The sequence below is a fragment of the Notolepis coatsorum genome, assembly GCF_963971535.1.
Source record: "Notolepis coatsorum genome assembly, chromosome: 5".
NCBI classification, from domain to species: Eukaryota; Metazoa; Chordata; class Actinopteri; order Aulopiformes; family Paralepididae; genus Notolepis; species Notolepis coatsorum.
Window position 1 is genome coordinate 120,230,053 of NC_140169.1, and position 16,270 is coordinate 120,246,322.

Sequence of the window (16,270 nt, forward strand, 5' to 3'; positions counted from 1 at the left end):
AGTGGCTTATTGGGTGAAAATGCTGAGCTGGCCTGTTCTGATAATAGCTCTTTAGTCTGCTGCGCTGTTCAACCTTTCAGCTACCGATTTCTGCCAGAGGGCCACTCAGTAGATTAACACCACGTATTTGGGATCGATACGGGATCCACTATGATATCCCTTTCCCTCTCGCCCCCCTCTGTCCATCTGAGTGACCGCAGGGGGCCCCGGGGCGGACGAGTCATGCAGAACTGTACCGTTAAGCCACACAAGTAGTCAGTGATTGATTGATCCATTTAAAACATTCACTATCAGGAAAATTGATTTATATAATAATACAATATCAGTCATTTCCATTAAAAGGAAACCATATCCTATAAGCCCGGGGGGACAGATAACTAATGTTCAAATACAGCTGCAGCATAACAATGACAACACAGGGCAGGCAAGCCACTCAATTTTCCCCACGTCACAACCAGGGTGCAGTACCGGGTTCGGACCAGGAGGTGTCAGTAGCGCTCCACCGTGCCGCTGCCCTGCAGTGCTGCGCTAGATAGGAGGGAGGAGGTCTTGTGTGGCTATTGGTTATGTGGGGCACCCCGCTGCTGCTGCCAGAGTCTTCCAGCTGACGAGAGCGAGGACGGATGGAGGGTTGGGTTTGATCACAGCTCACTGGCCACGTCTGCTACTGCAACAGAGGAAGAGAGAAAAGGAGAGGAAAATCCCCATCACATCACCGCATCAAAGGCAGCGAGCGAGCAGTGGTGCTGTCTGCCTCTCCACACAGCCTGTTTCTAGAGCTTTCTTTGAGCCTGATTCTGTCTGTTCTTTATACAACACACATACACGCCCACACCACACACTCGTGCACACATCCACTCCTGAATGTGCATGTACGCTTACACATGCACACACTTGAGAGTCCAACCCTGTGATTAGGAGGGAGAATGTACTGTTCCGTCGGTGTGATCAGGAAGCTACTTCTGTGTCCTGGGAGGTTCTGGAGGGGTCCGGGAGGGGGAGTGACAGGCCAGGGCCTATGGAACGATAAAGCGAGAGACCTGTGCTGAGCCGCGCTGGGCTGTCTTCAGCACAGTCCCATCCATAGTTTATGAGTAACCGGAACCGGAGGGTCATTGGGACGTGTTTACTGCAACACTGGGGCTAATTAGACCGTAAAAGTGTCACACTGTGCTAAATTACTTATATACCAGCTCCTGTGTGTGTATGTTTGTATAGTCTCTCTCTCTCTCTCTCTCTCTCTCTCTATGCATCTGTGCAGGCCAGAGTGTGGGCGTCATACATTTGATGCTGATTGTGTAAGAGAACACTAAATACATACATCCATAAGTTAACATCAGAGGCACGAGGCAAGCTGCTCATCAGTGAGAGAGGGAATGATAGAGAGGGAATGGTAGAGAGAGAGAGGGAATTATGGAGGCAGATAAACTGAACAAGTGAGGGAAAGGGAGACAACATGTAGAGAGAAAAAGTACTAGGCAGAGAGAGAGCGATTTCACCAGGGCTACTGCAACCTGATGGGTCATTTATTTTCAGCCTGGTGGCAGAGTGAGGCAACCTGCACTCCAAATTAGCCTGCTATCGACTGTCTAGGTGCATCAGTGGCACTGTGGCGGTGCCCTAGAATTCACCAGATTTACACTGGTCTCTGTTGTCCTGTCTACAGGCGCTGGTCTCTGTTGTTCTGTCTACAGGCGCTGGTCTCTGTTCTGTCTACAGGCGCTGGTCTCTGTTAGGTCTACAGGTGCTGGTCTCTGTTAGGTCTACAGGTGCTGGTCTCTGTTAGGTCTACAGGCGCTGGTCTCTGTTAGGTCTACAGGTGCTGGTCTCTGTTGTCCTGTCTACAGGCGCTGGTCTCTGTTAGGTCTACAGGTGCTGGTCTCTGTTCTGTCTACAGGCGCTGGTCTCTGTTGTCCTGTCTACAGGCGCTGGTCTCTGTTCTGTCTACAGGCACTGGTCTCTGTTCTGTCTACAGGCGCTGGTCTCTGTTAGTTCTTCAGCCGCTGGTCTCTGTTCTGTCTACAGGCGCTGGTCTCTGTTGTTTTGTCTACAGGCGCTGGTCTCTGTTAGGTCTACAGGCGCTGGTCTCTGTTAGGTCTACAGGCGCTGGTCTCTGTTCTGTCTACAGGCGCTGGTCTCTGTTCTGTCTACAGGCGCTGGTCTCTGTTCTGTCTACAGGCGCTGGTCTCTGTTAGGTCTACAGGCGCTGGTCTCTGTTCTGTCTACAGGCGCTGGTCTCTGTTCTGTCTACAGGCGCTGGTCTCTGTTCTGTCTACAGGCGCTGGTCTCTGTTCTGTCTACAGGCGCTGGTCTCTGTTCTGTCTACAGGCGCTGGTCTCTGTTAGGTCTACAGGCGCTGGTCTCTGTTAGGTCTACAGGCGCTGGTCTCTTCTGTCTACAGGCGCTGGTCTCTGTTAGGTCTACAGGCGCTGGTCTCTGTTAGGTCTACAGGCGCTGGTCTCTGTTCTGTCTACAGGTGCTGGTCTCTGTTAGGTCTACAGGCGCTGGTCTCTGTTCTGTCTACAGGTGCTGGTCTCTGTTAGGTCTACATGCGCTGGTCTCTGTTAGGTCTACAGGCGCTGGTCTCTGTTAGGTCTACAGGCGCTGGTCTCTGTTCTGTCTACAGGTGCTGGTCTCTGTTCTGTCTACAGGCGCTGGTCTCTGTTCTGTCTACAGGCACTGGTCTCTGTTAGGTCTACAGGCGCTGGTCTCTGTTCTGTCTACAGGCGCTGGTCTCTGTTCTGTCTACAGGCGCTGGTCTCTGTTGTTCTGTCTACAGGCGCTGGTCTCTGTTCTGTCTACAGGCGCTGGTCTCTGTTAGGTCTACAGGCGCTGGTCTCTGTTCTGTCTACAGGCGCTGGTCTCTGTTCTGTCTACAGGCGCTGGTCTCTGTTAGGTCTACAGGCGCTGGTCTCTGTTAGGTCTACAGGCGCTGGTCTCTGTTCTGTCTACAGGCGCTGGTCTCTGTTCTGTCTACAGGCGCTGGTCTCTGTTAGGTCTACAGGCGCTGGTCTCTGTTAGGTCTACAGGCGCTGGTCTCTGTTAGGTCTACAGGCGCTGGTCTCTATTCTGTCTACAGGCGCTGGTCTCTGTTCTGTCTACAGGCGCTGGTCTCTGTTCTGTCTACAGGCGCTGGTCTCTGTTAGGTCTACAGGCGCTGGTCTCTGTTCTGTCTACAGGCGCTGGTCTCTGTTAGGTCTACAGGCGCTGGTCTCTGTTAGGTCTACAGGCGCTGGTCTCTGTTCTGTCTACAGGTGCTGGTCTCTGTTCTGTCTACAGGCGCTGGTCTCTGTTAGGTCTACAGGCCCTGGTCTCTGTTAGGTCTACATGCGCTGGTCTCTGTTCTGTCTACAGGCGCTGGTCTCAGGCGCTGGTCTCTGTTCTGTCTACAGGCGCTGGTCTGTTCTGTCTACAGGCGCTGGTCTCTGTTAGGTCTACAGGCGCTGGTCTCTGTTCTGTCTACAGGCGCTGGTCTCTGTTAGGTCTACAGGCGCTGGTCTCTGTTAGGTCTACAGGCGCTGGTCTCTGTTGTCCTGTCTACAGGCGCTGGTCTCTGTTCTGTCTACAGGCGCTGGTCTCTGTTCTGTCTACAGGCGCTGGTCTCTGTTCTGTCTACAGGCGCTGGTCTCTGTTAGGTCTACAGGCGCTGGTCTCTATTCTGTCTACAGGCGCTGGTCTCTGTTCTGTCTACAGGCGCTGGTCTCTGTTAGGTCTACAGGCGCTGGTCTCTGTTAGGTCTACAGGCGCTGGTCTCTGTTCTGTCTACAGGCGCTGGTCTCTGTTAGGTCTACAGGTGCTGGTCTCTGTTCTGTCTACAGGTGCTGGTCTCTGTTAGGTCTACAGGCGCTGGTCTCTGTTCTGTCTACAGGCGCTGGTCTCTGTTAGGTCTACAGGTGCTGGTCTCTGTTCTGTCTACAGGCGCTGGTCTCTGTTCTGTCTACAGGCGCTGGTCTCTGTTAGGTCTACAGGCGCTGGTCTCTGTTCTGTCTACAGGCGCTGGTCTCTTAGGTCTACAGGCGCTGGTCTCTGTTCTGTCTACAGGCGCTGGTCTCTGTTAGGTCTACAGGCGCTGGTCTCTGTTAGGTCTACAGGCGCTGGTCTCTGTTCTGTCTACAGGCGCTGGTCTCTGTTAGGTCTACAGGCGCTGGTCTCTGTTAGGTCTACAGGCGCTGGTCTCTGTTGTCCTGTCTACAGGCGCTGGTCTCTGTTCTGTCTACAGGCGCTGGTCTCTGTTCTATCTACAGGCGCTGGTCTCTGTTCTGTCTACAGGCGCTGGTCTCTGTTAGGTCTACAGGCGCTGGTCTCTGTTAGGTCTACAGGCGCTGGTCTCTATTCTGTCTACAGGCGCTGGTCTCTGTTCTGTCTACAGGCGCTGGTCTCTGTTAGGTCTACAGGCGCTGGTCTCTGTTAGGTCTACAGGCGCTGGTCTCTGTTCTGTCTACAGGCGCTGGTCTCTGTTAGGTCTACAGGTGCTGGTATCTGTTCTGTCTACAGGTGCTGGTCTCTGTTAGGTCTACAGGCGCTGGTCTCTGTTCTGTCTACAGGCGCTGGTCTCTGTTCTGTCTACAGGCGCTGGTCTCTGTTAGGTCTATAGGTGCTGGTCTCTGTTCTGTCTACAGGCGCTGGTCTCTGTTCTGTCTACAGGCGCTGGTCTCTGTTAGGTCTACAGGCGCTGGTCTCTGTTAGGTCTACAGGCGCTGGTCTCTGTTCTGTCTACAGGCGCTGGTCTCTGTTAGGTCTACAGGCGCTGGTCTCTGTTCTGTCTACAGGCGCTGGTCTCTGTTCTGTCTACAGGCGCTGGTCTCTGTTCTGTCTACAGGTGCTGGTCTCTGTTAGGTCTACAGGCGCTGGTCTCTGTTCTGTCTACAGGCGCTGGTCTCTGTTAGGTCTACAGGCGCTGGTCTCTGTTCTGTCTACAGGCGCTGGTCTCTGTTCTGTCTACAGGCGCTGGTCTCTGTTCTGTCTACAGGCGCTGGTCTCTGTTAGGTCTACAGGCGCTGGTCTCTGTTCTGTCTACAGGCGCTGGTCTCTGTTCTGTCTACAGGCGCTGGTCTCTGTTCTGTCTACAGGCGCTGGTCTCTGTTAGGTCTACATGCGCTGGTCTCTGTTAGGTCTACAGGCGCTGGTCTCTGTTCTGTCTACAGGCGCTGGTCTCTGTTAGGTCTACAGGCGCTGGTCTCTGTTCTGTCTACAGGCGCTGGTCTCTGTTCTGTCTACAGGCGCTGGTCTCTGTTCTGTCTACAGGCGCTGGTCTCTGTTAGGTCTACAGGCGCTGGTCTCTGTTAGGTCTACAGGCGCTGATCTCTGTTCTGTCTACAGGCGCTGGTCTCTGTTCTGTCTACAGGCGCTGGTCTCTGTTCTGTCTACAGGCGCTGGTCTCTGTTAGGTCTACAGGCACTGGTCTCTGTTAGGTCTACAGGTGCTGGTCTCTGTTCTGTCTACAGGCGCTGGTCTCTGTTCTGTCTACAGGCGCTGGTCTCTGTTAGGTCTACAGGCGCTGGTCTCTGTTAGGTCTACAGGCGCTAGTCTCTGTTCTGTCTACAGGCGCTGGTCTCTGTTAGGTCTACAGGCACTGGTCTCTGTTAGGTCTACAGGTGCTGGTCTCTGTTCTGTCTACAGGCGCTGGTCTCTGTTAGGTCTACAGGCGCTGGTCTCTGTTCTGTCTACAGGCGCTGGTCTCTGTTAGGTCTACAGGCACTGGTCTCTGTTAGGTCTACAGGTGCTGGTCTCTGTTCTGTCTACAGGCGCTGGTCTCTGTTAGGTCTACAGGCGCTGGTCTCTGTTAGGTCTACAGGCACTGGTCTCTGTTAGGTCTACAGGTGCTGGTCTCTGTTCTGTCTACAGGCGCTGGTCTCTGTTCTGTCTACAGGCGCTGGTCTCTGTTAGGTTTACAGGCGCTGGTCTCTGTTAGGTCTACAGGCGCTGGTCTCTGTTAGGTCTACAGGCGCTGGTCTCTGTTCTGTCTACATGCGCTGGTCTCTGTTAGATCTACAGGCGCTGGTCTCTGTTAGGTTTACAGGCGCTGGTCTCTGTTAGGTCTACAGGCGCTGGTCTGTTCTGTCTACAGGCGCTGGTCTCTGTTCTGTCTACAGGCGCTGGTCTCTGTTAGGTTTACAGGCGCTGGTCTCTGTTAGGTCTACAGGCGCTGGTCTGTTAGGTCTACAGGCGCTGGTCTCTGTTAGGTCTACAGGCGCTGGTCTCTGTTCTGTCTACAGGCGCTGGTCTCTGTTAGGTCTACAGGCGCTGGTCTCTGTTCTGTCTACAGGCGCTGGTCTCTGTTAGGTCTACAGGCACTGGTCTCTGTTCTGTCTACAGGCGCTGGTCTCTGTTCTGTCTACAGCCGCTGGTCTCTGTTAGGTCTACAGGCGCTGGTCTCTGTTCTGTCTACAGGCGCTGGTCTCTGTTAGGTCTACAGGCGCTGGTCTCTGTTCTGTCTACAGGCGCTGGTCTCTGTTCTGTCTACAGGCGCTGGTCTCTGTTAGGTCTACAGGCGCTGGTCTCTGTTAGGTCTACAGGCGCTGGTCTCTGTTCTGTCTACATGCGCTGGTCTCTGTTAGATCTACAGTACAGGCGCTGGTCTCTGTTAGGTTTACAGGCGCTGGTCTCTGTTAGGTCTACAGGCGCTGGTCTGTTCTGTCTACAGGCGCTGGTCTCTGTTCTGTCTACAGGCGCTGGTCTCTGTTAGGTTTACAGGCGCTGGTCTCTGTTAGGTCTACAGGCGCTGGTCTGTTAGGTCTACAGGCGCTGGTCTCTGTTAGGTCTACAGGCGCTGGTCTCTGTTCTGTCTACAGGCGCTGGTCTCTGTTAGGTCTACAGGCGCTGGTCTCTGTTCTGTCTACAGGCGCTGGTCTCTGTTCTGTCTACAGGCGCTGGTCTCTGTTAGGTCTACAGGCACTGGTCTCTGTTCTGTCTACAGGCGCTGGTCTCTGTTCTGTCTACAGGCGCTGGTCTCTGTTAGGTCTACAGGCGCTGGTCTCTGTTCTGTCTACAGGCGCTGGTCTCTGTTAGGTCTACAGGCACTGGTCTCTGTTCTGTCTACAGGCGCTGGTCTCTGTTCTGTCTACAGGTGCTGGTGTCTGTTCTGTCTACAGGCGCTGGTCTCTGTTAGGTCTACAGGCACTGGTCTCTGTTAGGTCTACAGGCGCTGGTCTCTGTTCTGTCTACAGGCTCCTCTTGCACAGAGTCGCTGCCTCACTTGGCTAACTTTGTGTTTTTTTCACAGTTCCATCCAGTTCAGTCCAGCTTTACAGACCACACCTTGGGAAATGTGTCTTATAGCTAAAGAAAACGAATAAACAAACACAATTCATTCACACAGGGTGGCATCAAACCAATACGACAGTAGGAGGGGACACACAACACAGCAAATGCATAGGGGGTCACAGGTTACTTTTGCACTGACTGCCAATTTCAAGTTTCAAGTTCAAGTTTCTTTATTAGTTGTCATACAAAAATACAGAATACTTTTATATGAAATGCTTTTTTCTGTTTTGCTCCTGAGTGTGCTAGATAAAAATAGATAAGTATAAAATAGAAAGTCAAAAGTACGTAAACAAGTGTAAACAAAAGTGTTCAATATACATATACAATATACAATGCAGAGTAGGAAAAAAAAGTAACTGAGTTACAATACAATATACAGTACAATGCAGAAATGGGATGAGGTACAACTTAGGGTAAGGTGCAATGAGGTATGAGTTGTAGTGCAAATCTCTTTACCAATAAATATAAAGTGGGTGCTACAGTAAGTTGTTTATTTAAAGTGAGTGTGGATGTGTGTGCTGTGAGTGTGTTTGATGGTTTGTTACATAGTGTTATTGTCGTTGAGCATCCTGATGGCCTGGGGATAGAAGCTCCTTCTGAGTCTCTCTGTGCTTGCCATGAGACTCCGGTATCGCTTGCCTGACCGCAGCAGTTCAAAGAGGCAGTTGTTTGGGTGGCTAGAGTCTTTGATTATTCTCTTAGCCTTACCCCTGCAACGCTTGTTGTAAATGTCTTGGAGAGTGGTTTGACGACGTTGAGGAGGAGCTATGGGAGTGTTTCAGGTCGACAGACTGGGACATGTTTGAGAGGGTCCATGGAGATGACATTGATGGACTATCCCACTGCATCACAGACTACATCAGGTTCTGTGAGGAGAGCATCGTACCCACAAAGAAGGTACGCTGCTTTTCAAACAATAAACCCTGGATTAGCAAGGACATTAAACACCTGCTAAACAGGAAAAAGAGGGCCTTCATGGCAGGGGACACTGAGCAGGCCAGGGCTGTCCAAAGGGAGCTCAAAAAAGAGCTAAGGGCAGCCAAGGACAGCTACAAGGACAGGCTGGAGGGCAGACTACAGGCCAACAACACCAGGGAGGTGTGGGCGGGTGTCCGGAAGATTACTGGGTTCAAACAGCAGGGCACAGCTGTTGAGGGCCCCCAAGAGCGTGCAAACGAGTTCAACGCGTTCTTCAACCGATTCGACCAGAGTGGCCTCCCCACACCCATCGACACCAGCACCAGTTCACACCTACCAAGCACCCCCCCCACCCACCCACACCCATCAGCACCGGCACCCCACCCCCAACAGCAGCAGCAGCAGACTGCCCACCACCCCCAACCCTGACCATCACTAACAGCCAGGTCAGTAGGCAGCTCTCCAGGATTAGTGTGAATAAGGCCAGAGGACCGGACAACACCAATCCCAGGGTGCTCAAAGCATGTGCGGAGCAGCTGGCAGCACCGCTCCAACATCTTTTCAACCTCTCCCTGAGGCTGGAGAGGGTGCCCCAGCTCTGGAAGACCTCCTGCATTGTCCCGGTGCCCAAGAAGGGACGACCCAGCACCCTCAACAGGCCAGTCGCTCTGATGTCACACGTCATGAAGACGTTTGAGAGACTGGTCCTGCAACACCTCAAGCCCCTGGTGTGTGACTCCCTCGACCCCCTGCAGTTTGCATACCAGGCAAACATCGGGGTGGAGGACGCCATCATCTACATGCTCCACAGAGCGTACAGGCACCTGGAGAAGCCGCGCAGCTCAGTGAGGATTATGTTCTTTGATTTCTCCAGCGCCTTCAACACCATCCAGCCGTCACTGCTAGCGGAGAAGTTCTCTGCGATGCAGCTCTCACCCTTCCTCTTCACCCTCTATACCTCAGACTTCTGCCGCAACTCAAGCGGGTGCCACCTGCAGAAGTTCTCAGACGACTCCTCCATCGTAAGCTACATCACCGACGATGATGAGGAGGAGTACAGAGCCCTGGTGGAGAGCTTTGTGGGGTGGAGCGACAGCAACCACCTCCAACTCAACACCAGTAAGACCAAGGAGCTGGTGGTGGACTTCCGGAGGGGCAAAAAGAGGCCCCCCCCGATTCCCATCACCATCCGAGGGGTGGAGGTGGTGGACTCATATAAGTTCCTTGGGGTACACCTGAACAATAAACTGGACTGGTCAGATAACACAGAGGCCCTCTACAGGAAGGGACAGAGCAGGCTGTTCTTCCTGAGGATACTCAGGTCCTTCAACGTGTGCAATAGACTGCTGCAGTCATTTTACCAGTCTGTAGTGGCCAGCGTCCTCTTCTATGCTGTGGCATGCTGGGGAGGTTACATCAACTCAAGGGACACCAACAAGCTGGTGAGGAAGGCTAGCTCTGTGGTGGGAGTCGAGCTACCTAGACTAGAGGTAATGGCAGAGAGGGGGATGAGAAAGAAGCTGGCTGCCATCATGGAGAACCCCTACCACCCCCTCTACGACGAGCTAGTCAAGATGAGAAGCTCGTTCAGCCACAGACTCATACCCCCCCGACACTCAACTAACCGCCTCGGACAGTCCTTCATACCAGCGGCCATCAGGCTCCACAACAGTGGGCAGCGACTAGCGGCCTCCAGGCTCCACAACAGGGGGCAGCAACTGCTGCCAGACATTGACCTAGGACTAATAGGAACCCAAGGAGGACAATAACACTACCTTAGGCATACCGCACCTTATGTGGATACTGTGATACTGTGAATAATGTATATTTCAGTGGATACTGTGATACTGTGAATAATGTATATTTCAGTAGATAGTAAAGTATAACACTACCTTATGCATACTGCACCTTATGTGACACTGTGAATACTGTGAATATATTTTTCAGTTAGTTAGATAGTAAATTATATTGACCTATTTGTTTACACTGCTTGTGCTGTTTTTACTACCTGTACCCCCCCCCCCCCCCACTTCCCCCATGCTGCTATGATGCCTGAATTTCCCCAAGGGGATCAATAAAGGAATATCTTAAGCGCACCTCCAATTGTGCGTTCGGCTGAACGGGCCACTCTCTGTAGTCTGCTACGGTCTTGTGCTGTGCTATTCCCAAACCAGGAGGTGATATTGCCAGTCAGGATGCTCTCTATTGTGCATGAGTAGAAGTTCTTAAGGATCTTCTGACTCACTTTGAACTTCCTTAGGCGCCTAAGGAAGTAGAGGCGTTGCCGTGCCTTCTTTTTTTTTATCCACTTTTTCTCCTTATTTTTCTCCCATCCCAATTTCGTGTTTTCACAACGTCCAAATCACCACCCATCGACTTCCACCCGCTGGCTCTGGCAATTGAGCCAGTATGACGGCCGGCCCAAGCCGGAGGCAATGCTGACACCCGGATTCGAGACCGGAGTCTCTTGCATTGGTGACGAGCGCAATCTCCGCTGCGCCACCCAGCCGCCCCAGTTGCCATGCCTTCTTGACTACACTGTCAATGTTTTTGGTCCATGTCAAGTCCTCGGATATGTGGACTCCGAGGTACTTAAAACTGTTCACTCTCTCGACCGGTGCCCCGTCGATGCTGAGGGGGCTGTAGTCCCTGACCTCCTAAAGTCCACAATCATCTCTTTTGTTTTGCTGATGTTCAGGGAGAGGCAGTTCTCCTGACACCACCGCGCCAGAACCTCTACCTCTTCCAGGTAGGCCCTCTCATCGTTTGCAGAGATCAGGCCCACCACTACTGCGTCGTCAGCAAATTTGATGATTGTGTTGTTCCGCTGTGCCACACAGTCGTGTGTGTACAGCGAGTAGAGGAGGGGACTCAGAACACAGCCCTGGGGGGGCCCCTATGTTGAGGGTGATGGATGAGGAGGTGCAGTTGCCTGCTCTCAACACCTGGGGTCTACCCGTCAGGAAGTCCAAGACCCACTGGTAGAGGTCATAGTTCAAGCCCAGGTCCCTGAGCTTGGCTATGAGTTTGGAGGGGACTATGGTATTGAATGCTGAGCTGTAGTCGATGAATAGCATTCTCACATAGTTCCCCTGCCTCTTGTCCAGGTGGCGTGAATACTTTCCCTAAGGGGGTTGTACTTTTGCGCGATCTGATTGGCCACTGACGTTTCTGGTCATGTGACATGTGCGCTAATCGTGTGACGGCAAGTTCTGCGCCTATTTCCGGGTCTAACAGCCTGCAAACTACCTAACGCCTAGTTTATCACTGGTTAAGCTTAGGCGACTCTTTCGAAGTTGGTTAAGTGTTCTATCGCCCTGCTCTAAGACAAACTCTAACCTTAACCAACTTCAAAAGAGTGCCTAAGCTTAACCGGCGAAAGAACTTGCCGTCACACGATTGGCGCACATGTCACATGACCAGAAACGTCAGTGGCCAATCAGATCGCGCAAAAGTACAACCCCCTTAGGGAAAGTATTCACGCGTCCAGGTGTGATGCTGCTGTGTGCAGCACATGGGCTATGGCGTCCTCCGTGGACCTGTTGGGGCGATATGCAAATTGCAGGGGGTCCAGGTTGATGGGGATGGAGGAACAGATGTAGCCCTTCACAAGCTTCTCAAAGCACTTCATGGCTATGGAGGTGAGAGCTACAGGGCGGTAGTCGTTGAGGCAAGCAGGCGTGGATTTTTTGGGTACTGGGATAATGGTGGACTTCTTCAGACAGGTGGGGATGACAGCCTGTTCTAAGGACAGGTTAAATATGTCAGTGAATACCGGGGCCAATTGGTTGGCACAGACTTTTAGGACGCGGCCGAGGATACCGTCCGGTCCTGCTGCCTTCCTGATATTCACTTTCTTAAAGGTCATCCTCACCTCATGTTCTGTTATCCTGCACACTGAGTCTCCATTGGCAGTGCCCCCCCCCCCTCCATTACAGTGGTTTGTAGGCTGGTGTTGTTATTCACAGCCTCAAACCTTGCATAGAAGGTATTGAGATAATTTGCCAAGGAGATGTCACTGTTCAGCTTGAGGGAGGTGCCTTTGTAATCTGTCATCGTTCTGAGGCCCTGCCACATACCTCTGGAATCAGCCTGTTCAAACTGAAGTTCAACCTTATCCCTGTAGCGCCGTTTTGCCTCTATTACTGTCCTCCTTACATTGTATCTCGCCGGCTTGTTCATGTTGCCTGTCACAAGCCCGGCGTTATAAGCTGAGGTGCGCGCTTTCAGAGCCTCACGGACGGATTTGTCTACCCAGGTCTTTTGGTTTGGGTAAACTCTAATTGTGGTAGAGGGGATTGTTTCTTCTACCAGAGTACAAACAAAGTCCAGCACTGTTTCAGTGTAGTCATGTTATGGTTTGTAACCGACCCCAATCGCACAACACAAGACAGGTATGAGAGTAAGCCAAAACAGGGCATTTATTTCTTACATAACAAAAAGCGGCACAGTCCCTTTAAGGGAAAACACAAAAACACTAGAGTCAAGGAAATATGGAAAAGCGGCACTGTGCCTTTAAGAGGCGAACAGGCTAAGGGACTAAGGCTAAGGGCCAGGGCTAAGGACCAGGGCTAAGTGTCAGGGCCAGGACCAGGGGCACTGGAGAGGGGGACAGGGACAGAGGCCCGGAGAGGCGGGCTGGAGACCGGGACAGAGAACAGGGTTAAGGCCTTGGACAGGGCGAGGGCCAGAGCTGCTTACAGGGATGAGGACAGGGTTCCGACGGCGGAGGCCTGGCACGGGGACAGGGGCCCGACGGCGGAGGCCTGGCACGGAGACAGGGTCCCGACGGCGGAGGCCTGGCACGGGGATCCTCCTCCTCTTCGGATGCTGCAGACGGGCAGCGCAGAACAAAGGGGGTCCCAGGGGACCGGGATGGGAACACGCCGTCCTCCCGTGGAATACTAGGGAGCGACGACGAGCCTGGGTCCAAGGGGAACGGGATGGGCACACGCCGTCCTCCCGTGGAATACTAGGGAGCGACGACGAGCCTCACCCCAGGAACGAGGATCACGAAGAGACGCCTTCCTCCCGTGGAATCGGGAGCGATGACGAGCCGGCTTGACGTCTGGAGTGGGAACACTGGAAAACCTCCCGTAGAGAATTAGAGAGCGAAGACGGTGTCCCACTCCAGGCAAACGGCGACAGGTGGAGATGGCTGGCACGTCGTCTCACGCCGGAGACGCGGCAGGTGATGGTAACGTACAGGATGGTAACGTACAGAACTCCATGAACACAGAGTGAACACAGATACAGATACAGAGTCCAGAACACAGAATCCAGAACACAGAACGACCCGACAAGGACTGGAGGGGAGTCTGCAACCTAAGTACTCTCCAGCAGATTGCAAACTCCCAACAGGTGCGTGAGGGTAGAGGAACAGAATGTCCAAGGGTGGGGGCTGGTGAAGAGTAGAGGAGAGTAAATCATCGCAAGGGTGGGGGCTGGTGAAGGAGAGTAGAAGGCAGGGAAAACACAGGAAAAAGGGTCCAGGGAACAGGCGAATCCTCACAAGTCATTAATATTGTCTGTGTTCTCGCGGAACATGCTGCAGTCTGTGCATTCTAGTGCAGCTTGGAGCGTTTCCCCCGATTCCACAGACCAATGCTTCACTTCTCGCGTTACTACAGGAACGCGCTTGAGACTTTGTTTATACACCGGTATAAGGAAAATGGCAGTATGCACATTTATCAGCACAAGTTCTAAAATAGTTTCTGTATCTCTTGCTCTTCACCCTGGGTAGCTACTCCCTACATACCAGGAGTGTTGCTTTAGAATCACAGACCAGCCGAGCACCAATTAAAAGAGGACTAGACACTTTCAATGTCATCACTTCAGAAATTCATCATTCAAGGATGAGCACTGGGGCCAGAATTCTCCCTTGGAACTGCTATTCAACCTTTTTTCCATAACATCATAAAATCACAAGAGTGATATAGGAATCAATTGGGCCTCTTAGAACAACCCTGCATTATGGATGGATTGCTGTGTCAACTCACTGATCTCTCCACTTCTGGAAAACTTGGCTCAAAGATGCGACTCAACCTTCTAACTTTGAAAGACCTTTGTGACCAGCTCCCCTTGACCGCATCAGGACTCGCATGACAAAGCTGATTAAAAAGCCTGACGGTTAGGGCCATGTTCGGGCAGACAATTTATGCTAATTAGCCGTAATCATACATAATCCCACAGAATACAATTACGAAGTGTATACAATTACTAATATGGAACGAAGTGGCTTGATCATCTATTGTAGCTGCTCACATGTACAACATTTTGATTAGCATAGTGTAAATACACGTGTGTATTTTTACAATCTGTGGGATTAAGTATGATCTCTTAAAAATAACTTTTTTCCGGGTTTGGTCTCTGGCTCAGTATTGTATGGGATACTTTGGACGGGTAGGGCTCAGGCTTGAATTTGAGACCTTTAATCAGCACACCTAAACCTTTAATCAGCACACCTAAACCTTTAATCAGCACACCTAAACCTTTAAATCAGCACACCTAAACCTTTAATCAGCACACCTACAGTAAACCTTTAATCAGCACACCTTTAATCAACACACCTAAACCTTTAATCAGCACACCTAAACCTTTAATCAGCACACCTACACCTTTAATCAGCACACCTAAACCTTTAATCAGCACACCTAAACCTTTAATCAGCACACGTTTAATCAGCACACCTAAACCTTTAATCAGCACACCTAAACCTTTAATCAGCACACCTTTAATCAGCACACCTAAACCTTTAATCAGCACACCTACACCTTTAATCAGCACACCTAAACCTTTAATCAGCACACCTAAACCTTTAATCAGCACACCTTTAATCAGCACACCTACACCTTTAATCAACACACCTACACCTTTAATCAGCACACCTAAACCTTTAATCAGCACACCTTTAATCAGCACACCTTTAATCAGCACACCTAAACCTTTAATCAGCACACCTAAACCTTTAATCAGCACACCTACACCTTTAATCAGCACACCTAAACCCGGCAACATTTGATAAATGAGGACGATTATTGTTTGCGACAGAAACAGGCAATTGGAGAGAATACTAAAATAGGGAGGCGGTGGCAAGGTGGGGGACATCTTCTGCTTCAGGCACGTGACCTCACAAGGTGGGGGACATCTTCTGCTTCAGGCACGTGACCTCACAAGGTGGGGGACATCTTCTGCTTCAGGCACGTGACCTCACAAGGTGGGGGACATCTTCTGCTTCAGGCACGTGACCTCACAAGGTGGGGGACATCTTCTGCTTCAGGCACGTGACCTCACAAGGTTAGATCCAAACTGGACCAGGTTGAGAGAGAAGACGTGACACACCATGAGATTTAATTATCTGATTAACCCTTTCTCTACCACACTACAGAAGGTTAACCTTATGTCTTGTCGCAGTGAAACCCTTTGGTAGTGTGGAAGTGAAAGGGTTAACAAAGGATCAAGAGGTACAACGAGAAGTAGCAAGTTCAAAAATACTTCCCTTGAGTAAGTTATACTTTATTGATCCCAGTGGGACTGTAATACAGTAGAGTATTATAACCTCAAAGCTTTCAGAGGGGATGCTTTTCTCTGTAGAAAAACTTGAGCCGATCGATCTTTGACCTTTCTACTTTGATGCAAAACAAACCCGATGCAGTAATTTTCCCCACATTTGGCTCATCGGTAAAGAGAGATTCAAAACAAAGTACGAGGTATAATGAGGTCATATCCTTATAGTTTCAACTTAAATATAGACACACACACAGGAAACACACACCACCTCCTTTTCGCAGGATATTCAAGGTCAGTTCATACTCAGTCTGGACAAATGAGTCGGAGCCCATCCATGTACTCCTCATTCCCTGAGTACCATGGTGGCAGCCAGGCCCGGACTGGCCATCGGGAGTATCAGGATTTTTCCGGGTGGCCTCACCTGCACAGTTAAAAAAAATATATATTAAAAAAAGTTTGCCCGCAGTCAGGCCACTGAACTTAGAAGCAGGCCAGGCCAGTGTTTCTAGTTGCCGCGGCGCGATAGTTAGATAACCTAGGTGAGGAACAACCAGGAGATCACTGCGACAGAGGGTAACGC